Source organism: Lactuca serriola, chromosome 2 (assembly GCF_051521515.1).
Source record: "Lactuca serriola cultivar US96UC23 chromosome 2, Lser_US96UC23_V15, whole genome shotgun sequence".
Taxonomy (NCBI): Eukaryota; Viridiplantae; Streptophyta; class Magnoliopsida; order Asterales; family Asteraceae; genus Lactuca; species Lactuca serriola.
The window spans coordinates 99,037,373-99,045,972 of NC_136409.1; the positions used below are offsets into that span (position 1 = coordinate 99,037,373).

The 8,600-nt window shown below is 32.5% G+C and overlaps 1 pseudogene; it reads right to left on the minus strand.

The window, feature by feature from the left end:
* Positions 1-574: 574 nt before the first annotated feature.
* On the minus strand, positions 575-2,404 carry LOC145090377 (zinc transporter 1-like; annotated as a pseudogene).
* Positions 2,405-8,600: the final 6,196 nt, after the last annotated feature.

An 8,600-nucleotide genomic window follows, 5' to 3' on the forward strand; every position in this document is an offset into this window, starting at 1 on the left:
ACGTTGTTTGTTGTGAGGATGTTAACATATTCTAGGTCAAGTTTGTTTACCTCATGCTTTTGACATGCAGACAGGGCAATTTGGTACCCTAGAAATTAAACTACATCGACATTTTGTGTTTAGAAAGATGTTATGGGACTCGTCCACCATAAATGCACTTCAACAAGGTCCAGGTACATTTTTGTAATTTTAATTACAACACTAAAAGGTTCGATTTTTTTTCTCACTGTGATGGTGTTTCACCTGATTTAGATCCGTCTGCCATGTGCTGATCTTGATGTGGTGTTAATGGAAGAAGGTTGGCACAGATTTTCGGTGTGGGTAACAGAAAACTATAGTTATAAACCCTTAAAATCATTATTTTGTTTCATTAATCATTTAAATTTTCTTTACATCAATGTGATCTAGAACCAGTTCTCAGATAGAATACAAAGAGCTACAGAAGGAAACAAAGAATCGCATGATGATGGTGAGGATTATGATGAATCTGGAAACATTTTAACAATTGTAAAATTAATGCTCTTAATTATCAGGAAATAGTAATTTCACAAATCCGTTCAGTGAAAACAATATACTCTCAAGCCCATTTGGCTAGGAGAGACATCAAGCCGGCACCAAGAAGAAGAAAAACATTTGAACCAAGTAGAAGCATCTTCTTGTTTTGCATCCTGGGATTATTGAAATCCGGAGAAATTAGGTTGACAAGAACCATATATATCAACATTCCAGCAGATGCAGCATTTAACACGCCTTCGACAATAAGAGAATTTGTACTGTTTTCTTTATAACTGTTGCTCATCAATATTCCAATTACAATTTCACCTGGAGTCGTAAGGGTGAAAAACGCTCCCATTGATATAATCGCCAGTGACTTGATTTTTGCCTGAAATAAGTGAACCATGTTATATATATAGGATTTATTCGTACGTAGCCATAGTTGATATTCAACCCAATTATGTACACTAAAATAAATCTAATTTGTTGATAATATCCGTACCTGAAAGATGCATCCACCGAGGCCTAATCCTTCGAAAAATTGGTGGAATGACAAGGCAACAATAAGTGGTTTTATGGTTTCCAGACTTTTGGAAGCACCTAACGATAATCCTATAATTATTGAATGAGCGACAATTCCTAATTCCAGCACCTGCGATCCAAAAGATAAATAATATTTTCACCAATATATTACTTCTTGTAACCCGCCTTAAAGTTTAATTATAGACATAACTAAAGGATATCGACTATATAACACATTAATATAATCGGATCAACTTATTTATTTAATGAATCTTACCATCTATGCTTAAATGATATATGTGCTTGTCTTCCTACAAGATTCTAATTCAAATATTTATATCATATTAAAAACTGAATTTTTAGATCATGTCTTCTTACCAACTATCTCGGTATTAATAAGTTAAACTGTCATTACTCCATCCATAAGTCAGCATTGAACTCTCCATTAAAAAGATTTTTCCCCAGATTATTAGGTTGTTATTAAAAGTCATTAACTCATCAGTGAACTTTCAAGATAATTTTAATCTTATATAGATAATAGCATATTAGCAATCTGGATAGTGGAAATACATTGCCTTGGTTTGTTACAACCTCAAAATTACAATGCTATTGTTGATGCATCTTGAAAGTTTGCTATTGCCTATTGATAATGGTGTGACTCATGGCTATTTAAAAGTAGACAGTTTTCTCTGGCTATTGTCGATTGGTTCATCTTAGTTAGTGTCTATAATAATTTATCTGTTTGCAGCCTAGCTATTTTTATTTCAATCAACTTTGTCGTTCAAAAGAAAGAAAAAGATTTGAAAGATCTAGTAATTTACCTGGGAAATAATCCGATATCGATAAACTTGGATATTATCATTGGCGTGAGAATGGTGATGGGTTGCATGCATGTGAACAGTCACAACCCCAACGTTCTTTTCTTCATCGTCAACCCTTCAACTGCTACCGTCTGATTTTTAGGCTGGCATGCCGCTGACCAGCTCTCAAACATCAACGTCACAATGGTTGCAACCATAGCCACAAACCCAGTAAATGGAAAATCCCCCCACACCTGTTCTTTCAAACACGGAGAAGTCAGGCTCTCGAACGCGTCTGGAAGTATATGGATAAACCCTGTAGCGAGCATTACGCCGGCAGCGAATGATTTTACAAAGAAGAAACCATCCTTCTCTTGGCGTAAGGCCGGCAAGATTTTGCCAGCGAAAGGTAGAGATACGCCGATTCCGCCCGCAATCAATATGGAAGCAAGTGCGATTAATTTGTACTTAAGGGTTTCGCTTTTGTTGCCGTGGATTTCTTCGTCTTCACAACTGCAATCAGCGAAGACTCTAATGACTTGGGTTAATAACAAAAATGCGATAACTATTGGTTTCTGAAATTCCATTTGATTTTCGAATTAATTGTCAATGTATTTTCTGAGCGCGTGCGCTTTTTAATTATATATAGGGTAAGAAAGAAATCTTAAAACATATCACTCATAAAAGATATCACGCATTTATTATCATGTACAAATTGTATGACATACAAACTCAGTCTCCTTAAACAAACTTGTGGTTATCACAAACTAATCCATATCTGCAAAACCCATTTAATTTTGGAATTAACTTTCATCCACTTTTTTTTATAGCGTAAAAATATATCATATTTTAAGATGTACAATGCCGTTGTTTTGAAGGTTCTCACGATAACATGGTAACACCCTTAAAAGGATGCTCTGTAGACACCATAATAAAAAACAAATAAAACCCGTTATTTTTCTCACCTTGACGCATGTGACCGTATCAACCCGTCTCTTCATCGTAAAATATATGTTCTGATTGCGCCGGTAGCCATATTTTTTGCTCGATGAGATCCATTATTAATTTGTTATCAAAAACAAAAGTTCTACCGATATCGCACTAAGGCGAAGGCTCGGTGATGGCACTTGTAGGGTATGGGGTTTGTCGGAAGTGTACAGAGGTCCAAGCCAATTTGAGGCTAGGGACAAATACAAAAAATGAGGCCTTTAAATTTCAAAATTTTGTTATCGCATTCGATAATACATGATTTAAGTGCAACTAGTACATGGGTACTTATTATTAAATTGGAGTTATATGTATTAAAAAAAAAATGAACGTGTTTAAGGGGGTGGGAGTTTGTAATGTCCAAAAATTTTGCATGAATTTTTAAAATTTGGAAATAATATTTATTAAAGAATAACCATTAATTTTATGGGAAAAATATCATTGTAGCACATTAACGTTTCGTCAATTGTTCGATTTAGTCACTAAAGTAATTTTCTTGCACAATTGGCCCTAAAAATAACATTTTACCTATTAAATAGAGGAATTATGCAATTTGATTCCGGTTTCACCGTTTATATTTAGTCTGCGTGGTTTTTTTTAAATAAAAATTTAAACATGGCTTTTTATTTTCTCTTAAATTTTGAACTCTGCATTAAAATATTTCATGGTCAACGAATTAGAAGCCCCTATGTCCCCAAACACAATCCTTCTTCCTCTTCTCCAAACGCAATCAATTTTCATTCAACCACCAGGTTGCTCAACCCCCACATCGATGGCGACTTTCATCTTCTTCCCCTTTTCTTGTCTAACACCTAACTGATGTCATAGTCATCGGTAAGTCCTTTGATTTTTTTTTGTCGTATAGGGTTTTTGAGGAAATCGTAGGGCGTACCTTAAACGCAGACAATTTTTATGGTGGGGTTAGTCTGTTGCTGGTGCGGAATTTGATCCCAAAATATATATCATCAAAGCAGTTCCGAAGACAATGTATTTTTGTTTATATTAAAACTTTGGGATGTCATCGTCAATACAGAAACATAAGCATAAACAGACCTTACATTTATTTACACTAGTGATTCACATCCCCTTTAATCTCTTAGTATAATGCAGTTTCATATCGACACATGTGATACAATTAAAATGAGTGGGTCAGGTGGGAAACCTGGTGAGTACATACGATTTTCAACCCACAATAATATAATTATTATGTTTAATTATTAAACAATAAACCCAGCTTCCCATCCCTATTATGTTATTTATTCTTAAGGATTTACATTATTCATAATTTATTTATTCCTAAGGACTGCCCTAAGGAATAGTCACGAAGTCCATTGATGTCAGGGTTTATCCAACAGACACTAAGTCTATAGCTACCAATGTTATATGTTAGGCACAACTGCCTATACTATCCATTAGGTACTAAGTCCATAGCTACCAATGTTCTCTCATAAGGCGCTAATTGCATAGCTACCGGGATTTTTGGAATACATCCGGTGAACACGTAGTTCAAAAATTAGGCACATATGCCAATATTATCCTTTAGGCGTAGTTTCCGGGATATTTAGAGTACTTCTGGTGAACACGTAGTTCAAATATACCTACAGGTTGTGAGCCTGCTAGCGTTCTACCGAATTGTCTAGAACAGTCTGTGGTTGTCTTCTCCTTGAAAAGTAATAATGTATATATCCAGAAAATCCAATATTTTCTTAAAGTGAACTATAGTCTTAAACCCTAAGACCATGATGGAAGTGAATATTGTACAGAAAATAGTATATAATTTCATTTCTTTTAATAAAACTGATGAAGTATAAGCTTCCTGTAAACCAAATAGTTTTGCTAATCTCTATGTGAGTTCTTATAACCATGATATTACGACTGATATGCCTGAAGACGACGTTCTTCAGGCGTCGGAGTCGGTAAGACATTTGTCACCCTAGACTTTTCGGTCTAACTGTAGCGAACAACTGAGGTGTGGGGTTGTCAGTCGTGTATAATTCTATACACAACTATCTCGCTCTCCCTCCAGGAGACTCTGGGTATAATGTAGGACTTAAAGTGTACACTAGGTAGGTACGGTAAAGAGAATTTCTCACAAGAGCATCAACATATTTACTGGAACTATAACTCCTTTTCTTGTAAAATGGAATAGTTATACCGTTGAATAATTATACAGATCTTCTGAAATGATAGTGTGGTTTTGTGACTCCCAAACTATACCAATTTTAGTTTATTATGAATGTATCTTAAGTCCATTTATATACTCAAATATATAAATACATGTAGGTTATCTTCTCTATATATTTTAAAAGATTATAACATATAAACTTACATCTAAACACAAGTACAAAACATTTAGTATGATAAGGACAATTTGTAGTTTTTGACTTTTCTGTCCCTGTTTTTAGAATAATTATAGAAAATTCATCGTAAGTCGAAATTTGTATCCATACTCTCAGAGCTTAGAAAATGAGTCTACTTTGTCCATAATCTTTTTCCCTAACCTTAAGTGGTTCCTAAGTGAAAACATTCATTTTTGTAGACTGGTCCGAAAATGTTCTCAAATAATAGGCAGTTTTGCAAAAATCACTATATATTGTAGAAAAATCGTATGAATACGTGCAAGTAGTCCTAAAAAAGGTAGAGACCTGAACTATTTTCATATTAAATAGTTTTGAAATATATGAAGTTTAAGCGGGGAAAAACAATTGATGAACAGGCCACAAATTTTCTGTAAAATACTAATTTTTAAGCCTAGACATGTTTTAGTGACATAACTAGTATTTTTAGTTTGCAATGCCTTTAGATCATCCAAATAAGTTTTTTTACTTGTATCCCCCCCCCCATAAAAATTAGATAAAAACGAAAATGAGTGGTATCAACTCACCTTGAGTGGATTTCTTAGTTGATAAAGAGATGAAGATGAAGATCCTCAAGCTTAGAACACTTGAAGATGGTATTACCCTATAGATAATAACACATATAAATGTGTGTAAATGTAACAAAACAAGTACGAATATGTATAAAACCACTAGATTAACAAGGAATGCTTACCAAAAATCGTAAGAACCAACTTGGAGGGATGGATCTTTGGAAGACTTGAACTTGTTCTTGAGAGGATTATGAAGGAATGAAGAAGATGAAGTGAGAGATGAAGACGAGGAGAGAGGGGGGAGAGAGGTTAACGGAATTTATGGGGGAGGTAGGGTGGTGGGGTGGGTAGGAGGGGTAAGGGGTGGGGTGAGGTGATGTTTGCATTGTTATATGTTGGATAATGGTCTTGATACATGTTGGTTAATGATTTATATTGGGAAAAGATGTAACACTCATGTCACTAAGTCAACTCTTCTTATTTTTATAAAAATCTAGGTAATTTATAAAAGTGGGGTAATTTTTATAAAAAGATGATATTCTTTATAAAAAGTGTGGTATTTTTATAAAGAAAATATGGTATAAATGATGTATAAATATTTAATTTGAATTATAAAAATTTAAATTGTTAATAAAATCATTATTATCAAAAAAATAATAATATATTATACAAAAATTAGGTTGATCCCAAAATTCTTTTCGTTAAAAGTTGGGCGTTTTAGGCCTGGTATGGAATTTGTTGTATTTGGTCACGAATTCACCAAAAATTTGTATTTGTAGCCTTTGTTATGAATTTCTCATGTAGTGTAAGGATTATAAATTCCACTACATCGTTGTCAAACCCGACCGATGGCGGAATCACCGGGGTTGCGACATGAAACGTTGGTTCATTGTTAACAACATACATCAAATATTACAGGATTAAAATAACATTACATTCTTCCAAAGTATGAAAAAGAAGAAATACATTGTTTAGTAAATCCCAAAGGACGACTAATACATAATTCAAGTTCTATAAAGCATATAACAAGAGGACCGGTTACTCGGTCAATAGTTTATTTAAGGATAAATATTCTCCTTACCCTATAGTCGTTCTTCCAACTTTTAAGTTCCTGAAGATACATACGTTTTAAAAATACGTAAAAAAAATGTTGGTGAGCTTTATAGGTTTAGACTCCAATGGTTTATAATCAAAAATACATTTGTGACCTTTTAAGATTATAAGTTTGTATTTTGTCCCCACTTGTAATCCCATACAAGTAAAATAGTTTGGTTCATTGTTCATAACCAAGAAATCATGAGTCGTGAGTATCGTGCTGAAAATATTATAAATACGAATCGTATATAATAATATTTTCAACACTTATCCATTTTGTTCAAAAGTTCCCTTTTAACGATAAAACTTCTATTGTAAAATTTATGGGTTCTAGTATGAGCCTATAACCGAACTATGGACGCGCAAGCCTCTGTAAAGCAGTAAGGTGAGCATATGTATTGTGAACATCACAACACTTCATCGACGTTGTGAAATATATAAGTGACTGAACGATTACGGCCGTTTTGACTCGTCAGACGATGGTTGTAGCTAGCAATCGCAGGCGGGGCTGTCAACCCGTATAGATCTATACCAATGTTCCACGTTCCTTTCGGATTAACGGTTATAACACATATGGCTTTGTACTAAGTTTTTGAGTTCTTAGTGATGAAGTGTTTCTCATACAAAATATCCTTAAATTGTTAAGTTTAAGATTTTTATCGTCATTTGTATTTCGAGCCTTAACAATGTTTGCATTTCTTTATCGTCACATTCGGATATATAATTGTACATACACTATTATACATATATTTTTAAGATTATGTAAATATATATGTATATATCATTGAAAGCATAAATATATTACTTCAATTATTTGTTTTCTTGAAGCGTTAATACCCTTTTCATAAGTTTTCTTTTTATATAAACTATCTTATTTTATATAAACAATCATATTCTATAAAACTACTCATTTTTATAAAATACTACAAGATCTCCTTATAAACTCGTTTTTATATAAAATATCAATTTTATATAAAAATAATCATATTTTATAAAAACTACTCATTTTATAAAATGTGACATGGTCTTTCTATAAACTCCATTTTTATATAAAATAAAAAATTTATATAAAAATAATCGTATTTCATAAAAACTACTTATTTTTATAAAATGTTACAACATCCTTTTATAAACTCCATTTTTATATAAAATAACAATTTTATATAAAAATAATCATATTTAATAAAAAAAACTATTTATTGAAGTGTTTTGACTTAACGATTGTTGTTTTGTATTGATTCGAGACCGAATCAATTCGTTTATAACGATATTTGGTGTTAAATGTGTATTCGTCTTCCATTTTGTCGGTAGTGGTGGATTTTGTATTTTGACTTAATGAATTAATTTGTTTAAAAGTAGGAGTTTGACCTTTTCACTACCTTTCCTTTTATAAAAATAATAATTTTAGCCCTTTATATAAAAGAATTTCATTTTTAGTACTTAAAACATTTTCTTGACATTTTTGCATCATAAACTTGTTGAAAAGATAGTTTTAACCCAAAATTTATTTTGTTAACAGATTCAGCCCTCCCAGAATGGTATTTCTCGGTTAAAACCCTATTTTTCGCAACTTTTACAGTTTTGGCCCAAAATCTAAAAACCTTACATTTTTGGTCCTTTTTGGTAGTGAAAAGCATTTTTGACCCTTGAGATAGTTTTGTTACACTTTTTATCCCCTATTATCAATAAATTTTCATTTCAGCCCCTTCAATTATCAATTTTTTGCAATATTGGGCTTATTGGGCCAAAAAGCCCAAAATTAGCCCATTAAGCTAAAATTTTACATTTCAAGTTCTTTAAAAATTTTATTATTCTGAAAAACAATTATGGAA